The following is a 19,758-nucleotide window of genomic DNA, read 5'->3' as shown; positions in this document are numbered from 1 at the left end:
TTTCATCAGTGATATATTTGGCTTCTAAATCAGGTTAATTAAAAATTGCTGTAGTTAATGCTGGATAAGCAGCGGTGTAACGCTTCTTTTTTTTATTTGAGACTACATAAAGCTACGCTGTCCACGTGTTTGGGAATATATTGTCCTTCTGCAATCAAGAAGCTCCTGGGAAAGTTATTTGCAGATCCAGTGATTGCAAGCAGGGCGTTGATGACAAAGAACTTATGTCAGCATCACCAGTGTTGAGAAGCATGCTGTGGATGTGCCTGGATGAGGACAACGGCCCCCTGGGGCACCAACTCTCTACTCCCTACTCACTGGTTAATCCCCCAAACAGGTCCTGAAACCCGACAGAGGAGCCCATGAACCCAAGCTCTCAACATGAGGTTTGTATGTGAAAACCGAGACTGAAATAAATCAGACCACCTTCCTTTAGGGCCCTGCGCAGGAAAGATGTGGCTTTGGGTCGTCTTTTCCATACACTCGACTACCCAAAGCCTGCGTGGTTATTTCAGGCAGATGGAGACACTGAGTGTTCATTCATCTTCTTTCTGTCTTCTGGGTTTTGCTTCTGCTCATTAGGGCCTTGCCTCACCTCCTGTGTTATCTTCTGTCCTTTTGAAAGAAAGCTACAGGCATAAATGTCATTCCAGGAGGTGAAATTCTATGGCATCAGATACCAAGAGACTCAGCCAGCTCCACTCTATCTCCCACAACCTCTACTAAGTGCTCTTCTTCCTCTTCCAAAGGGATGGGAGAAGGGCAGGGAAATAAGTGAGAAGTGCTCCTCTTTGTGGATGTACCCAAAAGAGATAAGAAAGTAGCACAACCGTGGCTCACTGGGTGAGGGGAAATGTGTTTGGCTCAAAAACTGCTCGGCCTAAAAACACGTGAGCTGTTTTTTGTCTGCTTTTTGAGCTGTAAACAACTGATGTTTGTTGGCTCCTCTCCACCCCCCCCTCCTCCCCAGATGACCACAATCCGACCTCCTCGGAAAGCCAAAGCTGCAGCTGCTCCATCTGCCCCATGGCCAACCCACGTCCCCATCCCCTGCTGGCCTTGTCTCTTCACCTTCAATCTGCAAAAAGCAACAGCAAGTGGGAAAAATCGCAGCCTTTGTGCTGAGTTCTGACCGTCTCCACGGGGCGCAGAGACTGGAGATCGCCAAGGATGGAAAATATCCTTTGCTTCCTATCTGTGATGGGACCTCGGCTCTGCTGGAGCTCAGGGCCTTGCAACAACAACAACGCAGAGGCGAAGAAAATTATATTGAAAAGATATTGAAAGACATTTATTAGATCCCTCGAAGAAGAACTCAGGAGTTATTTTCTTGCCTTATTTTAATTTAATACCATCCCCACAATCAATAGCAGCAAGAAACCCAGCGCTCGCTCAGTGCTCTCCCCGAGGAGGATACAGCTCTGCAGATCTGAGCAGCACTAACTGAACTGGTTTGAAAATTAAGATGCAATAACCGGAGCGCAGGGCTGCATCAAACGTGTATTTTAAAGCACTCTTTAATTTTTCATGCATTTCTGAATGTTTCTGAAGGATTACTTCCAGCTCTGCTCCGTCCTCTTTGGGGCAATGCTGTTTCTGATTCATGGCTTTTAGGCTGCAAGTTCCCAGCTACACACTCCCAGTTTTTAGCGTGCAAACCTTTAGGAGATGCGCTCAGAAATGAGTTCAGAAGATAAATTAAAAAGCGTGGCCCACAGAGCCTTCAAAGGTTCTTAAGCAACAGCTTCGTTTGGCCCAGGATCCTCCAGGGCTGCACTCAGAGCACTCACAGTAAAGCAGTCTGCTTATATTTTCAGCTGTATATTTTACAGCCTACGTGCAGCTGGGTTGCGTTCCCAGCATGGGCCACAGCAGCATGGCGTGTAAGAAACGTCCAGATGGGGTTTTTCATAGGATCATCGAATCATTAAGGTTGGAAAGACCAATGAGATCATCCCGTCCAACCGTCACCCCGTGGCTGTGGCCCCTCCAGACCTCGTCACCCAGTGACACAGCCAAGGGATGGTGACTCCGCTGCCTCCCACCACCCTTTAAGACAAATCCTTCCCTCCTGCCTGCTTTTTGAATGGTTCATCCCTGCAATCACACTACAGACCTTTACATCACAGAATGGTTGAGGCTGGAAGGGACCTCTGGGTCCCTCTGGTTCAACCTCTGGTGGCTCCATCTATCCACACAGCTTACAGGATGAAAACCAAAAAGCTCACTCAAAATACTGAAAGAGCATTAAAACAACCAAAGGCAGTGAAAGCTGGAGAAGACAAAGCCCTGGGAATACTTAAGAAATGATGTAATGACGTTATGCTGAATTGGCCTGGCTGTCTCATACCAAAATCCTTCTGAAAAGGATCTGGCTGGTTTTGAGCAGCATCCGTGCAGCCCATCCACCACAGCATCACGCGGCGTGCGGCTCTGTTTGCAGCCCCAGATCAAAAGCAGAGCTGTCAGGAGCATCTGAGTAACAGAGCAGCCAGTGCAGCACTAAACCCCGCTCGTGCCAGGTCTCAGCAGGTCTTACATCTGCCTGAATATCTTGGAAAAAAAGGATGGAAATGCAGTTTGCTCCTCTTCAGCTTGGGAGCGCAGGCAGCCAGGTCCTTGTTCCAGCCTTCCACTGATGACCAGCTGAATTAATTGTCGCTTAGAATGCTGATTTCCAAAGTGTGCCATTTAATTTCCCAAGGATGGATTCTGTTGGCTGTTATCTGATTATGGCTTCAATTGCTACAAGCAGCCCAAATTCATTTGCAAGACAAAATATTCCTCTCTGCTTATTTCTCCCAGCAATCCACTGCATCGTTGGGAGGCTGTGGATGCCCCATCCCTGCAGGCATTCAAGGCCAGGCTGGATGTGGCTCTGGGCAGCCTGGGCTGCTGGTTGGCGACCTGCACACAGCAGGGGCTTGGAGCTGGATGAGCGCTGTGCTCCTTTGCAACCCAGGCCATCTATGATTCTATGATCTTTAAAGGGACAGATGATAAAGTCTGTTATCCAAGTGCAGCACTGCATAAAACCATGCTTCAACCCATGGAAGCACATCACTGGGGCCCCATGCTGCTGTTGGGACACTTGCAGCACTGTCCCAAGAGCCAATGAATGACCAAGAAATAAGACAGCAAATGCTCTGTTGGCTTCCTGATGCAGCTCTGAGTCCTGCAGCAACGCTCCCCAGTGCTGATTGCTGGTAGCAGTGAGAGCAGTAAGGATGCACCTAATTACATGATGACTGAGAGAAAGTATCTGATAAGGGCATCTGTGAATTCATTCTGCACTGGGAATCAAGTCTCTAGAGACAAAATGCTATGGCATTTTGGCAACGATGAGCAGCAGAGACCCGAACGAAATTTGTTCTGCTGTTATATGAACCTCTCTGGCCTGAAAGGATGCCCCAAAAAATCCTATGCCTAACAAGACTGTTCAAATGCTCCTTAACTCTGGTAGCTTGGGGCTGTCAAAGGGTGGCTGCAGGCCATGAGGGGCTGTAGGGCCTTGAGGAGCTGTAGGGCCTTGAGGAGCTGTAGGGCCATGAGAGGCTGTAGGGCCTTGAGAGGCTGTAGGGCCTTGAGGAGCTGTAGGGCCATGAGAGCTGTAGGGCCATGACAGCTGTAGGGCCATGAGGAGCTGTAGGGCCATGAGGGGCTGTAGGGCCATGAGGGCTGTAGGGCCTTGAGAGCTGTAGGGCCATGAGAGCTGTAGGGCCATGAGAGGCTGTAGGGCCTTGAGGAGCTGTAGGGCCATGAGAGCTGTAGGGCCATGAGAGCTGTAGGGCCATGAGGAGCTGTAGAGCCATGAGAGCTGTAGGGCCATGAGAGGCTGTAAGGCCACAAGAGGCTGTAGGGCCATGAGGAGCTGTAGGGCCATGGAGGGCTGAAGTCCATCATGAGCCTCCCCTCAGTCTCCTCCGCTCTGGGCCAAGCAAACCAAAGGATCTGAGCTACTCCTCACACATTTCCCCCTCCAGACCCTTCCCCATCCCTGTGGCTCTCCTTTGGATGCTCTTTAACAGCTTCATGTCCACCCAACCACTACAGAAATGATCCTATGACCACATCCGACTGTCACTGCCTTTCAAGCTGCTACCATCCATCAGTGAGAACTCAGGTCAAACTCAACACTGAAATATCAAGACATGCCTCATCCCTTTCATGTCATTTATCCCAAGGTTTAATTTGGCTTCTTGTATTCTGAAGGGCAGATCCACCGTACTGCAACTCCTCTTACAGCTCTAAATCTACAGTCCATAATTTACAATCTTTCCAAATCAAACGTAACTCCAGACGCCTCTGCACCTCAGGGGGAAGGAGCAGGAGCCCAGCTAAGCTAATTTCTATCTCGTTTTATGCTTGATGTTTTCAATTACAAGAATCTGAGTGAGTCCTGCTTCAACGGCGCGCGCTCAGAAGGACAGCACAACTTTGTCCTTCTCCCCTGCTCAACCCAGAATGGTTCTGCAGCTGGCTGAGCACAGCCATGGCATACCCAGGTGAGCATCGTGCCATGCACGTGTCCCACGGTGCAGCAATGAGCCCAGGCTGGGTTCACGTGGCGTGGATCATCCCACGTTCATCGCGCAGCTCATCCCCAGTTCCCACCCCATCACTCACCGCCCCACCACGGAGCTCCTCCAGCCCACTCCAGTGATAAATGGATGTAAAAATAGAGGAAAAGATGAAAGCAAGGGTGGAACTGTTCTGAAGAGCGAGTTAATGGATGGTTGAGAACCCAGCTCTTCTCAAGTCTCCGAGGATAATAAATACATTCACTCCCATGAAGAAGTGCCACCCCCTTATTACTGCTTCAAGCCTCATCAGCCCAAGAACAGAGCAGTCAAATAATGAACTCCATGCATTCATCAGATGGCTGTTTTAAGAAAGATTAGCTCTAGCAGCTGATGATGTACACATTTTCCTGCAGACCTTTCACATTTTGTTCCTCTCCCAGCCAATGGGTCCCTTATATACCTTACCTCATATACATATGTATGTATAGGCAGCCTCTTATTTCTCACTTGTTACCAAAGGCCACGCAAAGACAATCTTCATGGGGGCTGTAAAGGCACCCACAGCACTTCTGCTGGATATTAGTGTAGACCAGCAGTCAGATTGTGCTCTCGTTGAAATTTGGCATGGCATACATTATCACAGGGCCCGAGAGCCATTTCTCACCCTCGTTACCGCAGAAGGCCGTCAATGATGCCACCTGACCCTATGAAAACTGGAAGACTTTCACTAAATTACAATTAAACATGGCAACTGATGATAACGGCTGCTCAAGGGCCACCCTCATGCTTTGGTGTTGTGTAGTTGTGCTGCTGGGGCACTCAGGTCCCTCTGCTTCCCAAGGCCCATCCAGCAGTTTGCTCAGCATCGCTAATTTCCTAAGGTCCAGTTTACCAACAAGCTACTGGGCCAAACAAAATGATTCCCACTTCCGGTCCCATTCCATGTCCATCTCAGTTGGCTTCCCACCCGTTGCCCACCTATGCTGGTTGATGGTTGGACTTGGATGATCTCAGAGCTCTTTTTCAATCCCAATGCTTCTACGACGCTAAGAAAAGACAAAGCAACAGCCAGAAACCTCCCAGGGCTCAGTGCAGCTGTCTGGGTTCAGGAAGCTTTCGTATGAGCAAAACTCATCTTGAAAACCAACAGCAACTGTCTGAAAATATTAGTAAGGCAGTTTGATGGTTGAAGTCACGTCCTATAAATAAAGCACAGCGACAGAACTTGACAGACTGTCGATCAATATAACTTGTGGGCACGAGACGTGTGTCACATCCCCTCCTGTGTTCAGGCAAGTCTCTATGGGAAAGAAGCTTTTGAGAACTGCTGAGGTCAGGCAGTACTAAAGCTCCTTGCCATCATTTACTCCGTCCTCTAGATTTCAGAAGGCAAATAGCAAGGGATCACAGAATGGTTTGAGTCAGAAGGGAGCCTTAAAGGCCATCTGCCCCACTCCCTGTAATGAACACAGACCCCCACTGCTCCATCAGTGCTCAGATTCCCATCCAGCCTGTCAAGACTGGGACGCAGCACACACAAGTGCTTGTACTGGACTAAACCAAAGTGTGCTGTCCCTGTGCTGCCTCTGATAGCGGCCCAAACTATGCTCAGGATGCCTGGGTAGGAGATTAGGAAAGATGAAATGTTTATGATTCCCTCCAGTGCTCCTGAAGCCTCCAGACATCTGCAGCCTGGGCAGATCCTGCACTGGATATTGCATCCATTGCATCTATTTATTAATCACTGTTCACAACTCATCATTTGTCGTTATTTATTTGCTTCTCAGTAGAATTCTCTTCTACCATCTCCTCACGTCTTCTCTTGAACAACAGAAGCTTTCACTCAGCCCTGGGTGAACTGAACTACCAGGCCATGGGCTGCTGCAGCAGGGCTTCTGCAGTGGCAGCTGCACAGATGCAGAGCAACAAGTTCAAGTCAGGTTATGGTCAGAAAAGAGACTGTGTTGCCTCCCTTTTCCTTCTGAAAAACTTTGCTTCCTGTGAGTATTCAGAGTCACATCTGCTCCCTCCACCAGCAGAAAATGCCTTTCACTCTTGCTTGCCTACAGCTGTGATATGATTCAGGCCAAGCAAACTGGATTTGTGCGTCTTTAATGGAATAATCACTTCCATGCTGAATGCTGAATACGTGTTTCTGAGTGCATGCTGTCTGCCCATGGCATCCCACCTCTCCCCATGCCATACTGCTGGAGCCGTCCCCATCCCACGATAGCAGTCCCTAGGTTCCATCCTGCCATCTACTGAGGCTCACTGCTGTGCTGACATAAGCAGTGCAGCCAGATGATGCTGGAAGGAGAGAAACCAGCTGCAAGCCCAGATCTGGAGATGGGCACATCAAGAGGAGGTTGGTTGGGACACAGTGGGAGGATGGTTGGACTAGATGGTCTCGTAGAACCTTGTGATTCTATGATTCTACCCTGTGATTCTGTGAAGAGGAAGAAGTTGCCCCGGCTCTGTGTGTGCAGCATCACAGACGTGCAAGTGCTGCTCAGTAATGAATTGTTGCTGCAGTCCCAGGCAGGGCAGGAGTGGCAGAAGCTCACAGTCCCCTTCTGCTCCTGAAGGCAGGAGAGTTTCTATGGCAACTCTGGATGGGGTGGCAAGGAGGTTGTCCCTGTTCATGGGACCAGATGGCCTTTAAGGGTCCCTTCCAACTCAGACCACCCTGTGATTCCATGACCCCACGGGATCTGGTCCCACTGGCAGAGCCCAGTGTAGTGGCCAAAAACAGGAGCAGCATCCTTCATCCGAAATCTTACAAGGCACCCACTTTGACAAGAGGGGTGGGCAGAAAGCCACCAACGTGGCCAAGCAATACTTGGAGCTTTTCTTACTCATGTAACCTTCATTAATCAGCTGGGTTGGGATTGGTTTAGTGGTCATGGTGGGGTGGGTTGGGGCTGGACATGGCCATCTGAGAGGTCTTTTCCATCCTTAATGGCTCTGTGATTCCATAATTCTGCCTTCTGAGCAGTACTGCAGGCATGGGCATCCCTAGAGAGCGACGTGAGGATGAAGGCAACAAAAATGTTCAGTCATTAAGTCACATTTAAGGCTCTCCTAATGTCGTGCTTCCTCTCTCTGCTATTCTGGCACTGGCATCGCCCTCCTGATTTCACTGGATTTACACATTTACTCATGGTCTCTGGGAAAAGTGGACTTGCTATTGCAATTAATTCTTCTAATAGTCAATTAGAATGTTACAGAAACAGGTGATTACCAAAAAAGGTTGTTTCCTCATATTTATAGGATCACAGAACCACGGAATATCCCAAGTTGGAAGGAACTCACAAGGGTCAGGTTGGATACTAGGGAGTGGTGATGCATCACACAGGTTGCCCTGACAGGTGGTGGGGTCCCCATCCCTGGAGGTATTCCAGACCCGTGGAGATGTGGCACTCAGGGATGTGCTCAACGGCCATGGTGGGGTGGGCTGGGGTTGGCCTTGGGGATCTGAAAGGTCTCCCTAAGGCACAGCCTTTCCCTCACCCCCACCTGACCCCCTCACAGGTTGGGTCCCAGCTCTACGTGCAGATAGAAGTGAAAACATTCTGAATTTGCAAGAAGAGGCCAATGGAGGGTTCACTGCACCCCTGGTGCAGATATTTAATTTTTAAATGCTCATTAAAGCACCCATATGGTATTTTGGACATTTGGACACGGCCCAGCTCAGCGGACCGCTCTCAGATACATCAGCTCTCCACAAACACAGCAGCAGATGGAGCACACGCGGAATATTAGCAAAACCAGTTTCTGGGTGTTAAAAGGCATGGATGGGTCTCTTGTATTGGGGCCAGGAGATGAGACTGAAATCGTGCCGGAGGGGAGCACAGAATACATAATATTTGAACTGGCAACGGAGTGCAGCGTCGAGAAAACGAGGTCCTGCAAAAACAGAATGGTACAGATTTCATCCCCCACCAAGAGACCTCCATCAGAACCCACAGCCCAGGGGGAACAGCCCAGCAAAGTGCCATTTCCATTGCCTTGCCATGAAACAATGATTTCTATGACGGCCTGACTTGGAAAACCAATTACAGCTAATTAAGTAGATTACATTTTACGGTTGAGGTGTGTTCCCTTGTTTGCAATGAGACAGATTTGTGGCAGCTCCGCTTCTGTTTGTTTCTGACATGCTGAGGCAGCCAGGCTTGCTTGGAAAATCCCAAACCTGGCGTGGTGTCACTCAGCTGTAACATCTCATGCAGATCAATGGGGAAGTGTGGAGCGTTGGATGGATGGCAATGGTAGGGATGCAGAGGAGCATCCCCTCCATCACAGCACACCCACATGATGCAGGGCATGAGCTGGGCTGGGAGAAGCTACCTGATCAAACAGAAGTCCTAAAAGCTCAGTGAACAGCCCAGTGCTTGCAATCAGGAGACTGCAGCCCTCAGACCTTCACGTGTGGCACCGCAGCTGCACAGAGAGCTGGGGGCAGCTCCAGAGGGTTGTTGGTGCGGGAGATGGAGGGTAGGAGTGAAGATGAAGTGCAAAGCACTGCTTCAGGGATTTCTCAGCTGGAGATGGCAGGGAGGAGATGCAGCACTTACAACTCACACCTGGGATCTCATCAGCAGCCCTAGAATCATGGAATGATAGCATGGCCTGGGTTGCAAAGGAGCACAGCGCTCATCCAGCTCCAAGCCCTACTGTGTGCAGGTCGCCAACCAGCAGCCCAGGCTGCCCAGAGCCACATCCAGCCTGGCCTCCAATGCCTGCAGGGATGGATGGGGCATCCACAGCCTCCTTGGGCAACCTGTGCCACTGCCTCACCACCCTCTGCCTCCAAAACTTCCTCCTCACATCCAACCCAAACCTCCCCTGGCTCACTTTAAAGCCATTCTCCTTGTCCTGTCACCACCCACCCTCACTATGCTTCAAGACCAGACTGAGGTCTCCTTGGAGCCTTCTCCTTTCCAAGCTAGAAAGCCCCTTCATGAAACAAGGGCTGCTGCCCTTGAGATTTCAGTAACACATTTTGAAACATTTATATTGTTAGAAACCCAACCAACTCTCCTAAAATACATAACAAATGTGCAGATGCTGCAGAGGTGGTCGATGTGTACCCAGGATGCACAGAAACCCAGTTCAGACTGAAAACACAGCGCAGATTCCATGATGGGTCACTGCACAGCTGGGTTGGAAGGGACTTAAAGCTCCTCAGCCCCATCTCTGCCATGGCTCCTCCACGAGGTGATTTTTCCCAAGGATTCTCATTGCCCCTGCAACCCAGAGGCTGTCCCCTCAACCTCTCCCAACACAGAACGGGCTCCTTGGGTTGCTCTGAGTAATTTCAGAAGGGCATACAGTCGTAAGGTCATAGAATCATAGAATCACAAGGTTGGAAACGACCTGCAAGATCATCTAGTCCAACCACCCTCCCATTCTCAGTATCACAAGCTACTAAACCACATCTCGTAGCTCAAAGGTGTTTGGGGGGGAAGATTTGGTGACTGCATTTTAGCAGCTGTAAAGGATTTGGGGATTGTGTGAGATGTTCCTGACAATTCCCTTTGATAACTCAGTGCAGAAGCTGGCTTCTTGGTCAGAATGTTGGGGACTTTGCAAATCTATCAGGAGCCGTAGTGTTGAGGGTAGGAAGCCCAGCATGAAAGCACCACTTCCATCAGCACGCCTGGGAGCATGCACAGAGCCACCAGATCCTCCTGGAACTGCATGTTGTAGCAATGGACTCGGGTGGAAGCTGGGATGGAAAATAAAGTCCTTCTGAAGTTTGAGGTGGAAAAAGCATTGCGTTGCACGACATGAAAACCCAGTGCTTCGCCTCCTCCTGTACTGTGAACAGCTTCATGAGCTGAGGAAAAGGGAGACAAGTTACGTCTTCGGATTGGAAATAGCAGCAAAACCCAAGGGTTTAAATGAGGAGCACTAGAAAAGGAAAGAGCTGTCCAGGGGAATTGCTCAGTGGTATTAAACACTGTGACGAGAGAAGCCAACAGCTGAAAGCTGCTACTAATTCATCACAAGATACTCCACAAGAGCTAATTGGAGGCACTTGAAACTGAAAAAATAGCAATAAATCTGCATAATTACCAATTTTTCCCACAACTCTTGCAGAATGCTCTGGGGGAAAGGTCTCCTTCCTAAGAAACGTCCATTGAAGCATTAGGGGATGGGTTCACGCGCCAGAAATTCCTCACCGTGCCTACATTGCTTTTGGCATCAACCTGTGAAACTGCAATTCTGCACGGCCTTCAAGGGGGGCTGAGTGAAGCCCATGTGATCATAGAATCATAGAATCATAGAATCACCAAGGTTGGAAAAGACCTTCAAGACCATCCAGTCCAACCGTTCACCTATTCCCAGTAGCTCCCACTAAACCATGTCCCTCAACACAACATCCAGCCTTGATGAGATTGTGATGAGCAACCAAAACTCCAGACATCCCTCTGCTTTGCCTTTAGCACGTGTAAGATGATCTTTGTGGTCTGTCCTATTCCAACTTTGATGTTTCTACGCTACTGGTCTAGTGGGAGCTATTGGGAATAGGTGAACGGTTGGACTGGATGATCTTTTAGGTCTTTTCCATCCCTGGTGATGCTATGATTCTATGATTCTAAGAAGAACACACAGCACACACTGTTTCATTTTAACGTGGCTATTTTCAAAGCTGTACGCAAGGAACGTATGACATGACATGCTATGTGACCCTTCCTTGTTTCTCAACTGTCTTTATGGGTTCACACACTGCAGGAAGGCACTGTGCTGTCTCCTGGCTTCCACGGGGTCCTACGGTGATGCACGATGTTGGATGCAGGGGGCCAGATTGCAGGAGCTGCCACGTGAAGCAGGTTTGCTGGCTTGCAGTGCTAAGCATAGAGCAGGGCTGAGATGTGGCAATGGGCAGTGGGGCTGCTGGTGGGGAAAGAGGTGACAGGGAACAAGGGTCAGCAAGGTGATTTCCCAGCAGGACCAACATGGCACAGTGGGCATGGCTTCATGGTTGGACTAGATGATCTTAGTGGTCTCTTCCAACCTTAATGACTCTGTCATTCTAGCACAGGATGCAGGAGGTCTGGCTCCACTGGCAACCATCCCCTGGTTTGGAAGCATTCTTGCTCAATGCATTCTTGGAGGGATGAGCAGCAGAGGCAATATTTTGAATTGGTGCTCGCTAGCAAAGCTAATGACTGAGAGGCACTATGGTTGGTGACATCATGGATGTGCTTGGTGACATCATGGATGTGCTTGGTGACATCCTGGATGTGCTTGGTGACCCTTTCCTTTCGAGTCCTGCAGGCTACAGCTCAGTCAAACAATGGCAGGTAGCTGGGCAGCCAGTGCTCGTGCAGCCTGGTTCAATGCTAATGAACTTCCGTAGATTTACAAGTGCAAAATCAATGCCTTGCAATTAATTTGTACTGAGTCATCATCTCCCTGCAGTATCCCCTTGCAGCGAGCAATGGTTGGGAAAACTGAGTAATAGCTTCATTTTCTAGGTGGAACAAAAATACGCTGCCCCATAGCAGCAATGAGTCAAATCCAAGCCTTTGTCCCCAGACAAAAGGAGACATTAAAACACTGAGCAATACTCTGAGATCCAAAATGCAGTGGATGTTAACAGGAGCCCTCGGAATTCAAAATGGGCACTGAGAATCCATCTGGAGGTTCCCAGCACTGTCCTTGTAACTCAGAAACATCCCAGAGAAATGTTGTCAGTTCCTACATGAGTTCATCCATAGGGCAGCCAAAAAAATGCGCTCTTTTTGGTGTGAAAATGAAAATTCTCCAACTTGAAATCTCATTTCTCTCCACTACAAATTAGAAGTTAAGGAAATGGTGAAATTGCCCACCAAGTCATCCACCCAGGAATTCTGTGAACATAAAGGATGCTGGGGACTCTGAGCATGGTTCTCAAAATTGAAATGAAGCAAAGAAACTCAGAACAGGGACCCCTTCTACAGCCATTAGGAACTTCATCATGCAGCTTTCTGCTTGGAAAAGCAATAATGCTATAAATCCCAGGTTGGTGTAAGAGGAAACTCTGTGTAAATGCCATCTTCGTTTACTATTAATGTCAGCTGGGTCATCCATCCCACAGCAGGACAATGACAATCAGACATAGCAGCTGTGTTTGCTCCCATCTCCCTTTGGCCTGTGGCTCCCAACAACGCCACTTTGGAAGTCACGCTGGTGCTGGCTCCTTGTTGTACTTAGGAAGGCTTATATTGGGCATCAGGGAGGAGTGCTTTGTGGAAGGGCATTGCCATGGGCTGCCAAGGGAGCGGGGGGGGGGGAGTCACCATCCCTGGAGGTGTTGAGGAACCATGGGGACGTGGCACTGAGGGATGCGCCCAGCGGGCACGGTGGGACGGGTTGGGGTTGGGGATCTTGGAGGTCTTTTCCAGACTTTATGATCCTGTGAGAGATGAACAAGCCCAAGGTCTCAGCAATCCCACTGGATGACTTTCCACCAGCCCTTCTTCTTCTGCTCCACTGAGATTTCTTCTTAGCTCTGCCAGACGTGGCCACTTCCCTGGTAAGCCACGATGGACATGGGGCACAGGGTCTACACCCATGGTAACAACCATAACCCCAAATCCTCCATCTGAGAATAAAGAGCGTTGAAAATAAAGACTCAGACTTTCCTATAAAAAAACACACGTTTCTTCCCTCCTGCAACCATTCACACAGAATCCATCACCATCTGCACCTCCTCAATGGTGGATTCCCCTTCTCATCTGCAGCCTCGAAATGGAGCAAGGGAAATGACGAGGTAGAGCCATCTATCTGCCAGTTTTATGCACATGTTTGCATGGATTTATGTATTTCTGGCACTGCTAGACTACTTCCCTCCATTGTCCAATCCAGTGCTCTTGGCATCTTTGGGGCAAGCTGGGTACAGCAGGAGGGACTGCCTGGCTTTGGCTGCCTTTGGGAGCTGCAAGGTCAAAACCTGTGTGCAAACTGTCCTTCATAGTCCAGCAGTGAAATGCAAAGACCCCCTGCAATGTGGTTCTGAGGCAAGGATGCTCGTAAAGATACGTGAAGCCCCTCTACTGGCTGACTTGCAAATGTCAAGGAGAAGCAATGACCCACAGCCAGTTTGTCACTGTCACAGCTCTGGTTGAGTGAGTTTTAACCTCCTGCCAAAGCACAATGCAAAAAGCAGGAAGGCAATCACCTCTGTATGCAGGAGATTTTCTCCCTATCAGAAACAGACTAACGCGTAATACCTTAAGAGCTTCAATCTAAAATAGATTTCCGAAGGGCTCCATCGGTCACAATTAAAGATGCTTTTAATGACCCGAAATCGGAAGCAAAGCTTTACAGCAGAATATCTGGTGCAAAAGGAGATTTTTGTCCCAATTAACCTCAATTATGGAGCCACAAAATGGCACGGCACAACCTCGCCAGGCACACGAACAGCCTTTGGGTGCACATTGGCTCTATTTAATGGCAGAAACATACCAGAATGAAAATTGCTGTGTACAAGTCCATATGCTATATGTTCACATTTCAGAGACTACTTACATATGCTCTCTAAAGTAATCAAAAGGGTTTAGTAATTACAAATTAATACCAGAGGTGCTTTGTCATGTCATGGACTACAAGAGACACAGGATGACTTCAGTGTATAATCTCCAGTAGCCCGAAAAATGGAGAACAAGAAGACACTTGTGAGAATAGCTGTGGGGAACTTCTCTGTCCTGATGATCAAGGACAAGAGTCCAACCCCAAGCAGACACATCTGCACGCTCACATGTGGCAGTAATCACAGACCTGCATTTCTTTGTCACTTCCAGGCATACCACTTCTAGGACTCCATCCTTGCTTTGCCTCCTCCTCAGCTCCTAAGCCTTTATCTTGGATAACTTGATGTCCATGTGCAAATGGAAATGCCAGCCCTGTGCCTCACCAGCCCACAACTTGTCCATGGGATGCTCTGAACAAACCCAAATGGTTGGGTCCTTGCAGATGGTCAGGCAACGGAATCCTCATACCATGCCCAAACCTCCAAACTCTCACTGTTCAGCATCACCGAGGCGCATCCCTGCCACCCACCTCTTGCTGTCATGGCCACCACGAGCCCTTTTCCCCCAGTTAGTCCATGACAGCCTCTTCCTGCTTCCATCCATTCCTCCTGCTGCCATGAAGCTCATTTCCCCCGCTCGTCAGCAAAGATCAAGGCACATTTCTCAGCACACAGAGCTGTTTGTAGGCAAGTATCCCTCTTCACAGCCACTCCTCACCCCCCATAACATACAATCATAGCAAGGCCTGGGCTGCAAAGGAGCACAGCGCTCATCCAGCTCCAAGCCCTGCTGTGTGCAGGTCACCAACCAGCAGCCCAGGCTGCCCAGAGCCACATCCAGCCTGGCCTTGAATGCCTGCAGGGATGGGGCATCCACAGCCTCCCTGCTCATCACACATCACTCCCTCCTTCTACCCAAGCGCCATGGCGTCGCTCTGTGATCACTGAAGCTTTTTCCTCCCCTCATTTCAAAAGGAAAGGACTCTGTGAAAATCCCTTTGAGGTCAGGGCATCCCCCTGTCCAGCTCACAAAAGGTGCAGAGGTGATATTCCTCCCCCTCTCGATTCTGACGTGCAAATTCTAATTGCTTTTCTGCCACCTACAGAATGTAATCTTCTTTCCTTGTTGTCGCTGGGATTAGGGCAGGACGAAGGTAAAGCTATTTTTGATTAATATGGAAATCAGAAATCACTTTCGGGAGAGAACTGGGGACTGCTCCTAATACTGCTTCATCTTTGGGGAATTGTGAATGTAAAGAGCAACAAGAGAGGGCTTGCAGCTCAACACGTCTCCCAATCAGGGCAAAATACAGAATCGCAGAATCCTTAACATATGTGGAAATAATCTATTCCGATGGAAAAATGAGATTCATGTGGCTAAGGAAGGGTTCAAACTGAAGGCAAAGAGAGATAAACCTCTACAGAACAGTGAACAGCTGAGGAAAAAACAAATAAATGAGACCATAGAGTGCCAAGCTTAATGGCAACATCTGGTCCCAGCTCAACCTCTTCTTGTCAAAGTGCATCTTCTCCCCAAGAGCCTCCAGCTGAATTTCAAGCCATTCTATGCTTCTGTTTCTGTAATTCCATGAACTTCTGAAGGACAGACCTTCATCCTGGCATTCAGGGCCAGGCTGGATGTGGCTCTGGGCAGCCTGGGCTGCTGGTTGGTGACCTGCACACAGCAGGGCTTGGAGCTGGATGAGCATTGAGCTCCTTTGCAACCCAGGCCGTTCTGTCATTCTATGATTCTATGATCCCACCCCTCTATCTGCACCATCTGAAGAATCTGGAGGTCAATGCTGGGCTGTTTTGGATGAAGCTTTGTTTCCACATCACTTCCACTGAAGGGATTTCCTATTAACGACTTTTTGGGTTGGCAACACGGAGGACTAAAGCTTTGGCTCAACCTTGAGATCTTGGGCTGGATATCAGGAAAACTTTCCTTACAGAAAGGGTTGTTAAGCACTGCAATGGGATCCCCAGGGATGTGGTTGAGTCCCCATCCCTGGATGTGTTTGAAAACCCTCTGGATGTGGTGCTCAGGGCTGTGATTTAGCAGAGGGCTGTTAGATAGGGAGGGATGGCTGGGTTGTGGTCAAACTCGGTGATCTTTAAGGTCTTTTCCCACCTGAGCATTCTATGTCATCTAAGTCATTCTGTATCTTGTACTACCTCCTTGGCCGCCACCATTAATGAGCCCAGGTGAATTCACCTCAATACAGAATTACACAGATCCTCCCCTTTCCCAGCCATGGGGTGAGCAAGAATGCATGGAGACGGCATGTGAGAACCACAGAATGGTTTGGGTTGGAAGGGAGCTCAAGGATCACGAAGCTCCAACCCTCCACCAATGCAGGGCCACCAACCTCCCCATCTCACAGCAGCCCAGGCTGCCCAGGGCCCCATCCAACCTGGCCTCCAACACCTCCACGGATGGACGGGGCATCACAGCCTCTCTGGGCAGCTGTTCCAGCACCTCACCACTCTCACAGCAAAGAACTTACTGAGCTCCAGCCCAGCCCAGCCTTCCTGCCATGATCCAGCACAGCATCTGTGCAAGGTGGTGATTTAGAAGGAGTGAAAAAGACACCACCAGGCAAGCCTCAACATGGTAAATTATACTCAACTTCCCTCTGAAGTACTTGGGAAGCCTTCATCTGCCAGCACTGTAGGTGCATGCTGAATAATAGGCAGCCTGTGGAACTGGAACCATATATTCTCCTGTGTTGTTTTTTTTTAATGCACGAGATGAATGGGATTTTCAGATGGAATTGTAGTGCCTGAGCTATGCCTGGAAACAGAGGCATTTACCACAGGAGAGTGAAATGCAGATCACCGCCGTTGATCTTGAAAGCCCTCCTGTGCCTTCAGACAGATGCAGGAACGCAACGCCTCCACGAGGACCAGGAAGCCCTCCAGGACTGGTTGGACCAAGCTGCTGTGCTTTAAAAGGATGAGAGGTGGAAGCAGGCTGTTCAACACCAAGACGTGACATGGAGCACAAGGCCTGGAAGCATTAAAAATTGATTTTGACACGGGAAGGGCTGCAATGGCTCTTGCAGAAATCAGAGGTTTGGCTGCCTGTGTTTGGGATGCAAAGCATATATTGAGAACCCCACTTCCTTTGGGTAAGGAAAAGCCCTGAGGCATTGCCTCCATGTGCTGTTAAAAGCTCCTCAGGAACTCGGGAACATTTTCCTGTTGATCTCAGCTGCTTGATAAATGGAGATCTCAGCCCTTCCTTCAGGAGGAGGCATTTATTAGGAAACAGAAGAGGGGTGGCCAGCAGGGACAGGGAGGGGATTGCCCTCCTCTGCTCTGCTCTTATGAGGCCCCATCTGCAGCACTGCATCCAGGGCTGGAGCCCCCAGCACAAGAAAGACAGGGAGCTGTTGGAGAGGAGCCACAAAGATGAGCAGAGGGCTGCAGCACCTCCCTACAAAGACAGGCTGAGGGAGCTGGGCTTGTTGAGCATGGAGAAGAGAAGCTGCGGGGTGACCTCAGTGCAGCCTGCAGTGCCTCAAGGGAGCCTGCAGACAGGAGGGAGTCAGCTCTGTGAAAGGGGAGATGGCAGCAGGACAAGGGGAAATGGTTTGGAGTTGAGGGAGGGCAGCTGGAGGTTGGATGTCAGGGGGAAGTTGTTTAGAGAGAGAGTGGTGAGGTGCTGGAACAGCTGCCCAGAGAGGCTGTGATGCCCCGTCCATCCCTGGAGGTGTTGGAGGCCAGGTTGGATGGGGCCCTGGGCAGCCTGGGCTGCTGTGAGATGGGGAGGTTGGTGGCCCTGCATTGGTGGGGGGTTGGAGCTTCGTGATCCTTGAGCTCCCTTCCATCCCAACCCGTTCTGTGATGCTGTGGTTCTACAAAGGGAAAACGAATCTCCTCTCTGTTTTACTGAGCTAAACACGGCTGTTAACTTTCCAGGGGTATTAAGGTGACTTTGCTGTCCTTCCACTGACTGCTCACAGAGCCTTGGTAAGGCATGGAGACAGAAAATGTTCAGCTCTGTGGGCAAATTCCTGCAGATCATTGTGCTCCAGCGGTGCAGGGACACTCGGTACATTCACACTGACAGTGATGAAATGCATCTGAATGTGCACAGCTCGGAACAATTACTGCAGAACAGCCTTCAGCACACTGAGAGAAGGAGAAAACCTTCACTATCTTTGGAAAGATGAACAATACTCCTCATTATCAGTGCTTCACTTAGAATCTCACTTCCCCAAGCCCAATTATAGCCAGAAAAGCTAACCAAGTAATCTCAGAATGCCCTGGGTTGCAAAGGAGCACAGCGCTCATCCAGCTCCAAGCCCTGCTGTGTGCAGGTCGCCAACCAGCAGCCCAGGCTGCCCAGAGCCACATCCAGCCTGGCCTTGAATGCCTGCAGGGATGGATGGGGCATCCACAGCCTCCTTGGGCAACCTGTGCCACTGCCTCACCACCCTCTGCCTCCAAAACTTCCTCCTCACATCCAACCCAAACCTCCCCTGTCTCACTTTCAAACCATTTCCTCTTATCCTATCACTTTCCACCCTCTTAAAGTCTTCATCTGGGGATGAAGCCCAGATAATGGGATGCAATTTAAAGAACACTCCAAAAGTAATGTAGCTATATGGCAGTCATCAGCCCCCTGGTAACAAGCAAAAGCAGATTTCAAATACAAACTCATGTCACACACCTCTGGATAAAGTTAATCCCATGCATGTTTCAGATTGCCCATCCCAAGCACGGTGCTGGTTTGCTGGTTCCCCATTGCTCTCCATTCTGCCCTCCTTCCTCTGGTGGTTCCAGCCCCCCAGGGCTCAGCATCCCTCCCCCTATGTCGTAATGGCAATCCTAACTTGCCAGAAAACCCTTTGAAAGGACTGCATTTGCAGTGACCCCAAATGAGTGGAGTGATGGCACTGAGGGTAGGGAAAACCCCACGGGAAAGCCAAGGCAGATGGCTATGAAGAAACATCACCGTCGCACAGCTCCCCTCTGCATCTCCCCACTCCTCGCTGCTCTCACCCCGGGCTCTGATGGCAGCACTGCACACACTTTTACACCAAAGCCAAACACTTTGCATCCCACCGAGATAAAAGATGCAGACTGTCATTATTTTCCATGAAAGCAGCGCCTTTACCTCTGCTCAACAGAAAATTCCCTTAAAAAGCCTGGAGGGTGGGGAAAAACAACCCACAACCCTAGAAAAAGCTGCTAGCAGCTGACTGCAAGAATAGAATCATAGCAGGGCTCTGCTGAAGACAGCACTCGAAACAAGCTGCTCCTCCATGCCTGCAGAGGAAGCCTCGGTGCCACCGCCTCATGCTGCTCCGTACAATTCGGCTGCTTTTTGACCTCCCAGAGCTTTGAAGCTTCTGGGTAATCCAGCTGCGATGAGATTTCATATTCCTTGATGAAACATCTGAAGCCGCTGCTGGGTTTGCCGACGGATCCTTTCATATATCTGTGTGTGAGGCAGAAGCTCTTCCTTTGCTTCTCCTTTTTGTTTTGAAGATGAAGGGCAGCCAGCGGACGCAGGCAGAGGCCACGCGAGGGTCACGGTAATTGCTGGGCAAAAAGCAGAAAGGATTTGACAACAAAGGCAATTTCTTCCTCCATCTTGAGATATCAGCCTGAATTTGTGCTGCGGAAAGGGAATCTCAATCTCAAATCCCCAAAGCTCACTCCATGTCCAACGCAGACGCGGCTCCCTCTGTGCAAACGATTCAG

The 19,758-nt window shown here is 49.6% G+C and overlaps 1 protein-coding gene across 1 annotated transcript in view; it reads right to left on the bottom strand.

The window, feature by feature from the left end:
• Positions 1–19,758, bottom strand: part of FAM168A (family with sequence similarity 168 member A) — a 155,485-nt gene that overhangs the window by 26,340 nt on the left and 109,387 nt on the right. The window lies entirely within an intron of this gene.

The sequence above is a fragment of the Lagopus muta genome, chromosome 1 (assembly GCF_023343835.1).
Source record: "Lagopus muta isolate bLagMut1 chromosome 1, bLagMut1 primary, whole genome shotgun sequence".
Lineage (NCBI taxonomy): Eukaryota > Metazoa > Chordata > Aves > Galliformes > Phasianidae > Lagopus > Lagopus muta.
The sequence above is the reverse complement of the archived record's forward strand: the minus strand, read 5'-3'. Positions and strand labels throughout refer to the sequence as shown.